The sequence below is a fragment of the Pinus tabuliformis genome, chromosome 8 (genome assembly GCF_031772625.1).
Source record: "Pinus tabuliformis cultivar Carrire ecotype Pingquan chromosome 8, CPIR1, whole genome shotgun sequence".
Taxonomy (NCBI): domain Eukaryota; kingdom Viridiplantae; phylum Streptophyta; class Pinopsida; order Pinales; family Pinaceae; genus Pinus; species Pinus tabuliformis.
This window is the reverse complement of record NC_142294.1, coordinates 2,038,934,147-2,038,949,918: the sequence shown is the minus strand read 5'-3', so window position 1 is coordinate 2,038,949,918 and position 15,772 is coordinate 2,038,934,147. Positions and strand designations below refer to the sequence as shown.

The 15,772-nt window shown below is 36.0% G+C and overlaps 1 protein-coding gene across 2 annotated transcripts in view; it reads right to left on the bottom strand.

Moving 5' to 3' along the window:
- The window catches only part of MEE13 (myosin heavy chain-like protein), a 190,251-nt gene extending 175,411 nt beyond the window's left edge, over positions 1 to 14,840 (bottom strand). Inside the window, exon 1 of one of the 2 annotated variants that reach the window (XM_089374930.1) lies at positions 14,485 to 14,840. The gene's annotated coding sequence lies outside the window, so the exon portion shown is untranslated. The remainder of the gene's footprint in view (positions 1 to 14,484) is intronic. The other variant, XM_089374931.1, reaches the window with a different exon arrangement.
- Between the last annotated feature and the right edge of the window lie 932 nt (positions 14,841 to 15,772).

The window sequence follows — 15,772 nt, the reverse complement described above, 5'->3', positions numbered from 1 at the left end:
AATCTACCCTCCTCATATTCTTAATTGATTATTATAGAACCCTAGACAGGTTCTCTGGAAAAACCTTAACCTAAGGGTATGCTAATAATAATGTCTGAAACCCTAAAACTTCTTAGGGTTATTAAGAAATGTTATTTGAAGTTTTTGTTGATGATGTCATGTTTGAGGTTTTAGTAAGATCATGAAAACCCTAACTTGTTAGGGTTGAAAGATGTTGCTTGAAATCCCGAAACTTTGAAATATTGATATAGTAGGGTTTGCTTTGCTATATTTTGAAACCCTAGATCTTTAGGGTTTGGTTGGGTCTGTAAGCAAAACCATTGTTATGTATTTAGAGTCCTAGGAATGAACACTAGGTATGTGTTCATTTGGTTGAAACCCTAGCCTATTCTAGGTCGTTATATGTTTAACATATTAATATTGTCTAACATATGATGTGCTTATGATATGCCTATGAATTACTAGATATTTGTGTTAATGGTCATGAGTCCTAGGGTTTGGAGACATGCCTTAGTCAAAGTTTGATGTTCTAGGATGATGATGTTTTGTACATCTAGGGTTTACATAGTAGAAAGTCTAACATATGAAATTTGAAAGTTGTTAGATGTATTAATCTGATTTGTTTCTAGGGTTTGCTATATGATTAAATTGTGTAATGTCATTGAAAGAATATTGAAACCCTAGATATAATGAGTTTGATATCCTGATGAGCTATGAATGTGATTTAGGGTTTGTAACTAAACGTAGGCAAGATGTTGAAGTATTGAAGTATAGTCTCTTGTTGATTATGTTTGCAAAATGCTTCCGTTATTATAAGATTTTGATATCGCTAACATGCTTCTATAGTTTTGGTTGTACTTGCTATCTAAATTGTGCAGGTACACAATCTTCTAGGTGGTAAAGATGATCAAAAGAAAAGTTGAGTTGATAAGTATGATGTGAATGGTAATGATAACTCTAATAAGAAGGATGGAAGCCACAAAAGGTTCTCCGATGACGAAAAGAAGAAGCTAATAGAAGAGATCTCCCTAAGCCTAAGAGGGAGCCTCGATAGAGAAAATCTCCCTATTTGAGAGGGAGAGCATAGTTTTGATTGGAGAATGAAGTTTGAAGGATATGTTGTTGTATGTGAAGTTGAAAAGGAAAGATTTGGTTGATAGGCCTACCGTGTTGAGAAGCAACATCAAGAAAACCCTGAAGGTTTGTGTTTATTTATGAATATGTGAAAGTATATTATTGATTGGGGTTGTGTTTAAATCTCTCGAAGGTTTTGATAGCATGTTGGTTACCGATCAGTTTGATCAGGAGAGATTTGTTGTCCTTGATCTGCTGGATCAAGGAGAGGCTTTGTGAGTGAAGCATTGCCTGGGAGGACATCTGGTTGGCACTTTGTGTTGATGTCTAGGTCCCAAAGTAGGGAGGGTGGCATGGGTCATAGAGCTCTGACCGTGGATATGCACCTAGATCCCTGGGTTGATGGTTAGCAAGTAAGCCTGATGGTACCTAAAGAGGTTGAAAGCTTGAGTCCATCTTAGTCCCACCCGGATAGATTGCCCTAGTCAGGAATCTAGTCTGTGGCATTGCGGTGCCTAAATTGTTGAGAGACCAATGGATAGATTGCCCTCGTCGGGAATCTAGTTTATGGCATTGTGTTCCCTAAACTTCTTCATAGATGATGTGGTTTGAGATCTTCCATGTACCTCTTTGATTATATGTGAATATGAATACCTCCCTAGTTAAGAGGGAGTGTTGGAAAAAGTAACTAGGTTCGATCTTCATAATTGTACTTGAAGTCAAAATGTAATATATTTGTCAAAAGAAAGTGAAAAGAATTTTATTATTAAATTGAATTGACTTATTAAAGCATGGGTTTCATGCTTTGGTCAAGTATAGGTCAAGCCTCCATTGTAGGCTTTAGGTTATTGTCAAAGTCATTTATTGTTGGGTCAAAGACTCCTCGATCAAGTCATCCTCTTCAAGAAAGTCATCAAAGTCTTCAAATCAACCTCTTCAAGTCGACGTCAAATAAATTATCTTCAAGTTAATTCATGTCGGCCTTATATCAGTGACGCATCTATTCATTTGGACATGTCGGCTCATTTATATGGAGGAACCACTATATATACCAAGCTAAGGTATTCACATTAGTCTAACCACAAAAAAGTTCGAATTAGGATTTCAGAGATGTATTTTCGGTAATTTCAGAGGCAATATTTCGGTGATATCACAAGAAGATTCTCGGTGCAATTACATGAGTTCCGACTACAAAGAAGAGGTTTCGATGTCTCTTCAGGAGCTCAAAAAAGATGTTTTAATATCACTACAGTGAGTAAGTTCGATACAATCTCAGAGAGTATGATTTCAGTATCATTGCTAGAAGGAGCTCGGATAAGTGATGGATACATCTTGGTTGAATTGTAGAAGACAAGCTCGACATTACAGTGAAGACCTTTTGTGATTCAACACAGTAAAGGATTTGGTACTACCATAGAGTGAAGGATTCACCACAATTAAGGTCTCAGTGCTATCACAATTTCAAGGAGTACTTGATAGAGGATGTCTTGAGTCAAGATTGTAAGGCTCTTGATCGTCTCATCTTTTGAATCTCCTAAAGGAAGAATTTGTGACTAGGTTTTCCCCTCGAGGGGGGCTTTTCCCTAGCAGCATGCATTTATCTTGTATTCTCTTCTATTTGTTGCTTGACATTAATCTTGATGATAAGAAAAGATAATTAAGAGATCTAATACTAATAATGAAAACATCACAAGTTAACGTCATTAAGAGGAAAATTATTTAACTACCATATCTATGGATTTTCCAACAAGCTCAAGGTTAAAAGTGACCCCCCTCTTTTTTTTAATAGCCTTCAAAGCTTTATTGATCTTTCAAATCATAGTAATCAATCTTTAATAATCCTCTCTTTTAAAAGGAGCGTCAAATGCTTTTTCACTTTTTTTTACAACTTTATATGACTTTAAAGTTATAAAAGTATACTTTTTAATTTATTTTATTTTATTTTTTTGTTTGACTTTTAATGAAAACATGCTCTTTTATTAATTACTCTTACTTGCACCAATTTTATTCATACCATAAACCTTTTATTCGAGAGTCATGACTTTAGAAGGATGGGTGGCGGCTATACAGATGGCATTGTATAGTTAGGGCCTTGATTGTTGTGTGTTCGTAAGGCACAAGTATAATCAGACTGACAAATTTATCTACAAACGATTGTGAACTAATTGCAGTGAAACTAGTATGAACAACGGTTATACAAAAAGTCGATGGTACAGATGATGCTTGGCAGGGGTGTCAATATATCCTTGGAAAGGGTGTTGATCAACAGTTGTTTGGCAGTACTATACTGCAAACATAGTTTTCAAAACCGACCAATCTGAATCGAAAATCAGTCAAACCCGCCAGTTCATTAGCCCTGGCCATCAAACCGGTTGAAAAACCCGGTTTTCTAACCAACCCACCAGGTTTTTGGTCCGACTGGCTAGGCTAGCTACAGACCCCACAGAATGCAGTTTTGTGAGTTTTGATGTCGTTTTGAGGGAAATTTGGGGTTGTTTCCCTCAAAAAACAACCCCTCTAAGGAAAGCATGCCTCCCCTCTCATTTGCCTCACACATCTCAACCCTAACAGCTAACAATCAATGGTAATGTTAAATTCTTAAAGTAAAAGGATTTCATCCTTTTACTTAAATTTTTAACATTACCATGAAATGGACTCTGGATGTTTGGGAGTGGTTTCGACCTCATTGGATTTCATATGGAGAAACTAGAATTTTACAGTACACTCAAAATTCAGCACACTTAATGGTTTTCAGGATTTCATGGTTTGGGAGTTTGCAATGTTTCCATTTGATTATATCATGCATGAGGGTGTGAGATTGGCGTTTGATCAAAAGCATGAAGCCCTTTAAGAACCTGGATGTTGGTGGCATTGATTTTTGAACTTTGTTAATGTTGGTGGTATCGATTGTTGAACTCCTCTACCATGTCTTTAACAAGAATGTACCCTTCACTCAAAGGAAAATAATTGGTTAGGCATGCTAAGCTTTTTCTACCACATTATAAGGTTGAGGAGATGAACCCTTCACTCAAACCAAAATCATTGGTTAGGCATGTTAAACTTTTTCAATTTCTATCATATTATAAGGTTGAGCAATCCAAGTCTTAAAACTTTGAGCGAGATGATGTTTATGTATCTCTTACTAATGATCCCATTTTTAGTAGTGTTGAATCAATGACGAGTTTCATGAGTGATCATGTGGATCAGTGATTTGTAGTTTTGATGTCTATTTTTGATACTACTACTATCACTACTGCTAAGGTTGCAGAGGAGTTTTAGGAGTCCTCAAACACTCAGCCAGATTATTTATGTAGTTCATGTTCATTATCCCTTGTCTAGTGGTGGTGATGAGTTTGATCGTGATGAGGAGTGATCATGTTGATCACTGATATGTAAACTTGTAGTAGGCCAGTGACCCCATAGCTTATAACATTGTTTTTGGACTCTAAAGGCCATTTAGAGCCTCATTGATTATGTATTATGTTGTTGATATGTATTGCACTCAGTGCCAATTTGATATATTCACCTTTACCTAGTATATAGATGAGAAAACTTTGCATATTTTATCTCTATTGGTTTGGAATCATGGTTTTAAATCTTAAAAATAGTTTTTTTCATTAAAAACTAATTATTTCATGTATTTTTAAAGACCAGTTCATTGAGATCTGATCGGTTCCGGTTTGATAGGTGGACTAGTCTGGTCATTGGTTCTGGTTTTTAATACTATGATTGCAAATAGACACTTCGACAAGAATGCGTATGAATAGTGGCAGAACGGTCTATGGCCAAAACAGCATTGGTAGTGGTAGTAAGGCGCTTGTAGCAGGCTTGATATTTGGAGGAACACTTCCTGGAATCAAATAAATAGCATGATCATGATCACGAATAGGTGGGAGGCCTTTGAGAGTCTCTAGCGAACATAATTGTGCAATTACACCACGTTGTTCTTTCTTTAGAAGCTTTGTCATGTTGTTAGAGTTGATTATCATTCCCGGTTTCCCTGTGATACCCCTTAATTCAACTTCCTTTCCTTCTGTAAAACAAAAAAAAATAACAATAATAATTAATTAATTAATTAATTAAATAAAATTAAAGAATAAATAAAAATAAAATAAAAAATGAAATAAAAAATAAAAAAAATTCAAGAAAAGTTCTTGAAAATTAAAAGTTATCGTACCCAAAGATTGTAGCCATTGGACTCCTAGTACAACATCAGCACCACCCATTGGAATGGAAAGCATTGGATTATTCAACACATATTCTCCCATGGATAGCTTGATATTATGGCACTTTCCAAAGCAATTATGGTTCTTCCATTTGCAACCATCACTTGACACTCTAGTGCTGGATATAGGAAGCAATTCAATTCCTTCGCTATCTTAAAATGAATAAAATTATGGGTACTGCCTGAATCAATCAACACTAGTACCTCTTTCTTCTTGATATGTCCTATCTTGATAGTTTGAGGAGTGGTTATTCCGGCCAATGCATTACAAGATATGGTCGGATTCATTTCTTCTTTCTCTAGGCTTTGTTCATAGTGTGTATCCTCTTCTTTTGATGTTTCTTGTTCATTTTCTTCTTCCTCTTCACAATCTATGTAAAATAATTTCTTCTCAGCACACTTATGACCTTTAGTGTATTTGCTATCGTAATTGGAAGCAAAAAGGGCAAATGCCCTTTTGCTCTTTTTGCTTCCAATTGTTGTGGTGTCAACCTTGTAGGTTGTGGAAGGCTAGGGGCAACAACACTTCCATCTTTATAGTTGTGATTGGTAGGCTTCCTTGTTGCCATAATTTTGCTTTCAATTTTTCTTGCCAACCTGAATGCCTTCCCCAATGAATCAGGTTCCAAATGCGAACCTCATGTTGGATGTTATCATTTAATGTCCTTATGAACACATCAATCTTATGCTCCTCTGTAATATCTTTTACCCTTATATTCAATTTTTGAAAGTCCTCAATGTGCTCCACCATTGAACCTTTTTGTTTGGGATTTATCAATTGGCTAAAAAAAGTGTTGCTTTTTGTATCCTCATAATGTGCTATCATTTCTTCCGTAAAAATTGTTCAAGTGACAATTTGTTTACGAGAGCAAAGCCATCGATACCATAAAAATTGATTGGGTTCCAAATATAAAGTTGCAATGCATACCTTTTGTGTGTTCTGCACATTACGGAGATCGAAATATTGCTCCATCTGTAGTATCCATGTTAGGGGATCTTTGACATCAAACTTCCTCATATCGATCTTTGGAACGTGGTGGGTCTTTATTCCAACATTAGAGTCTATGAAATGATGATTAACATTTCTTTTGTTCTCATCATAAGTTTTCTCTACTACCTTTTCGCCATTAGGAAGCCTTTCTTGTAGCAACTTTATCAAACCTTCCTTAAAGCCTTCCACGTCTTTCTTCAAATCTTCAATGTTGTCATTCTCTGAATCATGATTAACATTTCTTTTGTTCTCATTATGTGTTTGCTCTACTACCTTTTCGCCATTAGGAAGCCTTTCTTGTAGTGAATTTGTCAAACCTTCCTTCCAACCTTCCATGTCTTTCTTTCAATCTTCAATGTTGTTTTCATACCATCCATCTTATCTTCCACGTCTTTCTTTAAACCATCCATCTTAGCTTCTGTTACTTTTTGTGAGAGTGAAATTTGTTGCACTTGATCTTGTAATTTTGATATATCATGTTGCATTTCTTTCTCTTCTTCATGAGTCATGCTAGCACTTTCAGGTTGCTTACTAGGTGATTCCATTTTCTTTCTTCGGAGCATCAATTAATGATAATTGTGCTTCACTATGCACTTTGAATTCCTTCAAACTAATTTTTCAAACCAAACTTATACAAAATTTAAAAAAAAAAAAAAGTACACACCTTTTTTTTCACTTTGTAGGAGCTCGATATTGAATCTGATGTATCTATGAAATTTCGGATCTCCAAGGTCTGAAATTGCGAACTGTAGTAGCCCTCTGAGTCCTCTTTCCAACACCACCAGTATGATCAAAATTGAATTCTCCAAGAAAGCGTTATGCCCAATCTCCCAAGATGACCAGATTGTACACTTTTTCAGTAGAGAGAACTTGTGCAAAGTGCCACGTGTCACTGTTTCAACTTTCGCACCTGAAAACGATGCACAAAAAACTAAAGTTTGTCCTCTTTTTGTAACTTCTTACGAAATTTCAATCTGATACTTATATGAAAGTTATGACGATTTTCCCCAAGGTCACCTGTTTGATATGTAATTTAGGAGCCTGCAAAAACCCTAACTTCCTTGGATCATGTCTCTGAAAATATAGTGAGACAAGATCTGAAAGTCGGACCCGAGCTTCATCAAGATTCGGCTCAAATGGGTTTTAATTTCAAAGTCTGAACCTTCGTAGAAAAAGAATTATAGCAAAAATGCCTACGATGACCTGTTTGTGATGGAAATCTGGAGCTTGAAAAAAACCCTAACTTCCTCAGATCATATCTCCGAAAATATAGCGAGACAAGATCTGAAATTCAGACCCGAGGTTCAGAACTATTTCGGCTCAAATGGGTTTTTTTTGCATCTGAAACTTCATAGAGAAAAAGTTATAGCAAAAATGCCACAATGACTTGTTTTGGAGCAGTGAAACCCTAGAATCCAAAGCTCTCATACCAAATGTTATGAACCAGAGCACAAAAAGATAGAAAAGATAGATCAACGACTTCAAAATCAACCTATTCAAGGGGGCAACCTCCTTGACATTACACAAATGAACAATTCTTAGATGATACAAATGACAATACCTTCTTTCTATATATAGGAGTCTAAGTGGTCCCAATATAATCAAAACCTACATAACAACAATATTGTAGGGGCGCAACAATAACAATAGTGGGCTTCTATGGGGCACAATAATAACAACATGGGAATACAATAAGAGGGTTGCACTAATAACAATAAGGGGCTACACTAGTAGTATAGGGACCTAACATGGTTGCCTCACATGATTAGTCCTTCAGTGAGATGATTTCTGCTCTTAACTTGATGATGTCATCATCCTTCTTTTCTAGTTGGCATGTCATGGTGTTTCTTTCCTTTTCTATTTTATCAACTCGTCCTTCTATGAATACCAATGCTTCCATTGCGTTCTTAGCTCCCTGTGCTTGTTTCCTTGCTTCTTCTCGTTGTGATCTAAGGGAGGAGACCTCTTCCTTATATTGACCAATCTCTACTTCAAGTTTGTTCAAGCTTTTGTGCCTTTGTTCAAGGTGGCTTGACAAGGTATCTTCCCATTTATTTGCCTTATCCATTTGATTGGTCATGGATATGACTTCTTCATGATGCTTTCTCTTGCTTTGATGAAATTCTTCCTTAATCTTGGCGAGCTCCTCATCTCTTTCTTTTACTTGAAAATTGACAAGGTCAACTTCCATCCTTGTCTTGTCCTCCTCACCAACTTGTGCTTTCTTCCTAAGTTCCTCATTTTCGTTTTATGGAAGCCATAAGTTTAGTGAGGAGATCTTCAAAATCTTCTTCATTCTCTTCATCTTCTAGGTCTTCTTTAGCCTTGGTGTTATCACTCTTATCTTCAGCTTCCTTGATGGGCCCTGGATTTCCTTCTTGTTTTCCATCATTTTCTTGAGTAGAGATCATTGTCAACACTCCTTTTAAGTGAAGATGATGAAGTTTATCCCATATGCCATTTGTTGACGAACATTTTTCAAAATTGGCCTTCATAGAATCAGGTAGCCCATTCAAGATTTCTTTCGTTGCTCTTGTATTATGTTCCTTGGATTCTCCATCCATCATGCTATCAACAATCACTAATTTCCAAAACTCAATGCCTTGAGTCTTTAAGAAATTCCTCATTCTTGCCTCCCATATATCAAAGATTCCATTGAACAATGGAGCCTTCACAAATTGATTGACTTCAATTTCGGTGGTTGAGGGAGACACATCTTTAGGAGGATTGGAGACTTTCTTCCTTGGCTTCGCCATTTCTGTTCTAATGATCAACCTTCAAGCTATTAGACTTTGAGTGAAGGTACTGGCTCTGATACCACTTGTTGGGAATCATGATTGTTGTTAGACCAAAACCCGCAGATGTTTGTCAACAATCGCATCGCCAAAGATAAGGATCCATGACAGGTGGTTAGTCCATGTCGTGAAACACACAGGGAGCGTTGGTTTATCCAATGTCCCACACCTCCTTCATTTTTATAGAGGTAGTGCTCCTCTTTCAAATATCCTTGCAATGAAAACCTCTTGTCACATTTGTCTTCTTGATGTATGAAAATGGAAGTATACCAAATAGTAAACTTTCAAAGGAACACCAACAAGAAAACAAAGGCTCTTAATTTAACCAGATTACTATTCATGCACAATACTGCCTAAGAAAGAAGCAAACAAGCCCAACCTTTTAAAAAAGTATAAATAAAGATTTGTATACAAATGAATCGATCAACCAAAGATGTTTTTGCTTCCACTCCAAGATACAAGAAGAGAACTCTAAAAGAATGTTGCTTTATTATTCAAAAGGGTCCAAAACAAGAACATATACTCAAGGTTCCACTTAAAATCTGCTCAAAATAGAAGCATAAAAATCATATGATGCATGGGCAATTCTCCAAGGAGCTTTTCAAAAATAAATCCTAGATGTAAATTGTTTAAACATCGGAACACCATGGCCCATGGATTCTGGAACCCTATACCAGCCTAGATCCATCTTAACTCTGGATCTAGCAAGCGCCGAGAGGGATCAAATCTTTCTGCATCTTAAGATCTGATATCTGCATCTCAAGAGATTTGATCCCTCTCGACGCTTGGTAGATCCAAAGTTAAGATGGATCTAGGCTGGTTTAATTCCCCCCTTTAAATAGGCTATATTCAACATGAATACCATGGGCAATACCATGGGTTCTCATAAACTTGGAGCTCAAAAACCTCTGATAATTTGACCAAGTCAAGTTTACCTTAACTACCCAACAAAAAATAATTAAAAAACATAATAACACAGAATTTTTATTTTATTTCAAATTTACCTTAACTACCCAACAAAAATTGATAAAAAATAATAATGTAGAATTTTTATTTTAGCATAGGGTTATAACTTTTTTTTATTTTTTTTATTTTTTTTTTACCGAGTCAAAATGTTTACATAACATACCAGTACAGGACAACATCTCTTACATACTAGGCTGGAGAGCACCTCTCAGCACAATGACATAAATAAACAAGAAGTAAAAACATGTGCACTTATAAGCAAGGATGGGCCTCCTAGACCTCGTAATGAGTAAGAGTTCCTCAAAGAAGAAAGTAGAGAAATAATTAGTGAAGGCTCTGTTGCACTAGTAACAATACCAATGCAAACAAAATGAGAAATGATAAATGGATGAAAATAAATGAGGCTTTACTTAAAAACTATGCAGGCAAATCTCTTTGATCAGAACCCTTCTTTGTCCTTCATCCTTGGTTAAATAAACCTTTCTTTTCTTTCCTGGTAGTTGCTTTGAAAATTAAAGCTTTTGCCCCTTCCAACTACTCACATGCCTTTTCTTCAATGCAATGATGATTTTTCCATCCAACAAATGCTTGATTAAAGCAATCTTTGACAGATGTGCACTTAGTAATTCATGCTTTTAGTTGGGGCTAACTCTGGACCTTCATGAATTTCATTTAATAAAAAAATTCCAAGATAATTTAATGCCACATGCTGGAAATAATCAATATTGTTTTTAAACTTTTTGTGAAGGCTCTGTTGCACTAGTAACAATACCAATGCAAACAAAATGAGAAATGATAAATGGATGAAAATAAATGAGGCTTTACTTAAAAACTATGCAGGCAAATCTCTTTGATCAGAACCCTTCTTCGTCCTTCATCCTTGGTTAAATAAACCTTTCTTTTCTTTCCTGGTAGTTGCTTTGAAAATTAAAGCTTTTGCCCCTTCCAACTCCTCACATGCCTTTTCTTCAATGCAATGATGATTTTTCCATCCAACAAATGCTTGATTAAAGCAATCCTTGACAGATGTGCACTTAGTAATTCATGCTTTTAGTTGGGGTTAACTCTGGACCTTCATGAATTTCATTTAATAAAAAAATTCCAAGATAATTTAATGCCACATGCTGGAAATAATCAATATTGTTTTTAAACTTTTTGGGCACGAACATTGACACCTCAGTTCTGAAAACCATTCCCAGGTTGTTTCTCATATCTTTACTGTTAAAATCTCTTATTCCAGCAATCTAGGTAAACTGCTTCCTTATGATTTGCTTACTAAAAACACAATTTAGATTGTTCTTCAGCTCATAGAATAAAATACACTTGCTGTAAATTTAACTGGAGATATATTATTAAAAAAACAGTGGAAGCACAGAAAACAAATTTCAAAAATACACATAGTGATGGAATTTATTTCCCTTCAAATGTCAGCTTTTCATTAAATTACTCCAAGCTTACAAGTGCTTCCCAAACTGGGAAAACTCACCCACTGAGAAAATGACTACAGCAAAAACCTGGCTTTTACTGTGCGCTGTAGGGCCTTGTACAGCCTGCACAAATTTGCTGAAGATAAACCCTCATGCCCCTGTAGCTGTACGGCTGCATACAGCTCCTGTCTGGCCCTCTTCCTGGGCCGAAGCTGTGCAGCTTATCTCCCTGCTGTATCACACGGCCTTCACTCACTTGGCTGCTGGTTAATTCTTCCACCTGCTGCTGCATTGTTTCTCTTGCTCTCTGGGTTTCATACTGGGCAAAATATCCTACACTCTGTGTGAGTGAAAATCCTTTATCACTCTGTCTGTATCTTCTCCTTTCACTTTCTGTTTCTTTTATAACATTGAGTTAAATCTCCTAACCCTAATCTCCAAAGTGATTGACCGCTGAGATTAAATCTCATCTCACTTGGGATCAATGGTTGAGATTTGTCTAAATTACTAATGTAATTGAATTACATTTTATTAGACTTTCCTAACTCAATAATTAAAAAGACTCTTCACTTTAATAATTGAGTTTAATAATGTGAATTGCAAAGGTAAGAAAAGTCCTTTTTGAATGACTTCCACATGTCAGACACTGGACCTGTGCAGAAGTTCCTGTTCGATGCTACAAACATTGACATTTACCTTTCCAATGAGCTTTTTGTTTGTGCAATTTGTGTCCGTAGCTCAACTTATGGGCTCAAGAAGTAAAGGTTCCTGATTAAGATTACAAAGGGCAGCCACACAAAATTCCTATTCTCTGACTTTGCGAGAAAAATATTGCAAGATTCAACTCTTCAAACCCCACTCAAGTTGTTTGTCATCTCCATAGCTTTCCAAAAACGTCTCATTTTCCCATTTCTGACATCACAAGCTCAAGCTATGATCTATAGAAGAAGGATACTCAACCACCATTGGTTCACCTTCATGCAAATTTCGCCTTTGATTTAGGAATTTGCCTTATTTATCCCACATGCATTGTGGAATGGCAACATGAGTCGTTTATGAAGCAAAGCACCATCTCCATAGCTTTCCAAAAACGTCTCATTTTCCCATTTCTGACATCACAAGCTCAAGCTATGATCTATAGAAGAAGGATACTACAACACCATTGGTTCACCTTTCTGCAAATTTCGCCTTTGATTTAGGAATTTGCCTTATTTATCCCACATGCATTGTGGAATGGCAACATGAGTTGTTTATGAAGCAACGCACTCCTCTTTTATGTTTGAATGCAGACGTAGAGAGAGCTAAGGACCCTTTTGGTAACCTAGTCATTACGGTCACCTATTCATTGCCCAATCATCGTGCCAAATCACTGTCCAATCATCTACCTACTATGTATCACTATGTCAGTGGCTTGGATCAGTGCCACATGTCAGCACGCCACCAATCAGTGCCCTGTGTCAGCCTTAGATTGGGTATGTATCACTATGTCAGTGGCTTGGATCAATGCCACATGTCAGCATGCCACCAATCAGTGCCCTGTGTCAGCCTTAGATTGGGTATGAACGCACTGGAAAATGCACCAAGGTTGAGAGAGGGGAGGGCAAATTTCATGAAACAAGACTTAAGATAACTACGCATTTGCATAGGAAAATGGGGGGCTGTGGGGGAGAAATCATGACGGAGATAGATAAAGTGGGGGAAATAATAGAAAATAATGAGAATTGGCCCAAGTTCTAATAGGAGCATATAAGAACCCCTTTTGAACCATGCCATTACCCTTGTTGTCCATGGATTCTCAGACAAAATTAGAAAAATATCAGATACGTGACCTTTGTTTTGCATTCTGTGAAATGATCGGTAAAGTTGATGCAAAGGGATTTCTAATGAACGGGTGCACATCCCCATGTTCCTCTTTATCCGCATCCATTTTTTATTCAGGAATAAGCCTGTCACGGTCACCCCGGATGAATTTGCGTAAGGATGGGAAAAAACGTAAAATTCAAGCTCAGTCCCAAATTCTCGAGGCAAAAGCTTTCTGCGTTTTCATGATCAATGGGTGCGGATCACCCGGCACTCTTCAGATGTCAAAAATGGGTCCCTAATTACGAGCAAGCCGAGTTCAAGCACAGACCAAAATCACTTCGTGGACAGGTGACAATGAAAACACATCCACAAGCAGCTTCTCGCGGCACAGCAGAACTTGAACTTAACAAACAGTCTGCAAGTAATTGCCCTTAAAGCTCACCTCAATCCTACACTAGCTTCTGAAACACCTCATCATTTCATCTTGGCATGACAGCAACTGAGAAATTGCCCTTGAAACTCATCTTCGATACATCAGTGTTTGTAAGCCTCTCAAACATATTCTATCCGAGAAAATCAAAACTGAACAAGCACATTTTATAACTGAATTGTTCAGCTACACTAAAACGATCTTAAAAACCCAACATTCTTGGTGAAATCTCTGATTAAATCCATTTTGGATTTTGATTCTAAAAGAAGAAGTCCTATAAATCAGGTATGTTTCAGATGACCTTAAAAGCAAACATAGCATAAGATAGCCACTAGGTTGAAATATCTTGGACAGAATCTACATCTCCCTTATTTAGATTTAAACAAAAAACAATGTAAAATTTAGCTTAAAATAACATCCATGACAGCTTGATATAACTAAACTTTCATTGCCCAAAACACCAAATTTACGTGAATACACGCAATCTTTCATTGTTCAAATTCCATATTTTTCAGCAGAATTCACCATGAAAAAAGCACAATAATGACTATCCCCGACATACTATAACCACATTGCGTTCTATAAACCAATTTGCAGAAAAACACATAAATTTCCTTCAAATTGACAAACCATGAAACTCAAACCCGTGGATATATTATAACCATTACTTCCGGGCATAAACAGTCCAGAAGCCACATTTTCACCCATATCTCATTGGCATTCCCGGCAAAACCCTCGAAATGAATGGAATTAGGTTACTATAAATTCCCTACCTGCGAAAAGATGAATCCGCTCCAGAGCCGACCTGATAGGATGCTGTAAGACTCAAATCTCCGGAAATCCATTGTAGCGAGAAATGACATCTGTGCCCCGAGGCCAGACTGTTGGCATGAAATTAAATAGGGGGTTTATGTAAGCCATATTTATATTTAAATGGTTTAGAAGAGAAGGCTGTAACTGTCGTTTCGAAGAATTGTGGAACTTCCTTGTGAGACGATCACCACCTGCTCTTCCGAACTACAATTCTTCTCAAGTAAGTCAAAGCCAAAGAAGCTAAGCATTGTTAAAAATTGGGTATATATATATTACAGGGTACGCCTCGAACATAATATTCAAGTCAAAGCCAAAGAATCTAGCGAATTGTTGAAGATTGGAAATATATAGTGTAATAATCCGTCAGATATACATGCCACTAGAGCAGTTTCACACCTTTGGATAAGCTTTTATTCCATGGAGGTAGGGATACTTTGTTAACGAAAGGAGGTTTATGAAAAGGTATTGTTGATGGTAAAAGTTTATGCTAATTTTGAACTTGGCTTTGGAATGTGAATGTTAAATTGTTTCTGAGATACGAAACGATTATTTTATTTTGATTATATATTTAATCAAATCCAGAGTTATTACTATATTGGCACACTTTTGAGCTGGAATCTATATTTGTATGGTTAAGGATGTTTTTTTTTCACATTTTTAAGTTTGGAATTTATATTTGTATTGTTAAGGATGTTTTTTTTTATTTATTTATTTTTAACTAATTTTGCGTTGTCTATTTTTTTGGCATTAAATTTTTTTTAAGATAGTTTTTTGATTATATATTTAATCAAATCCAGAGTTATTACTATATTGGCACACTTTTGAGCTGGAATCTATATTTGTATGGTTAAGGATGTTTTTTTTCACATTTTTAAGTTGGAATTTATATTTGTATTGTTAAGGATGTTTTTTTATTTATTTATTTTTAACTAATTTTAGGTTGTCTATTTTTTGGCATTAAATTTTTTTTAAGATAGTTTTATGGTATTTTTTTTGGCATTAAATTTTTTTAAGATAGTTTTATGGTATTTGAAAGTATAGATTTAATTTATGATTTTAATATAAATTTATATCTACTCTTTTATCATGGATATAATGGATAAGTTTCAATTTTATAATTTTTTGTTTTCATCTAAGGTTCTATTTTCATGAATTTTATTTAATATGAATTTTTGCATTTAATTGTTTCTCCATTAGGTTGCACTTGAAATTGTACCACCAATTTTTTTACATCACAGCCTTTTCATT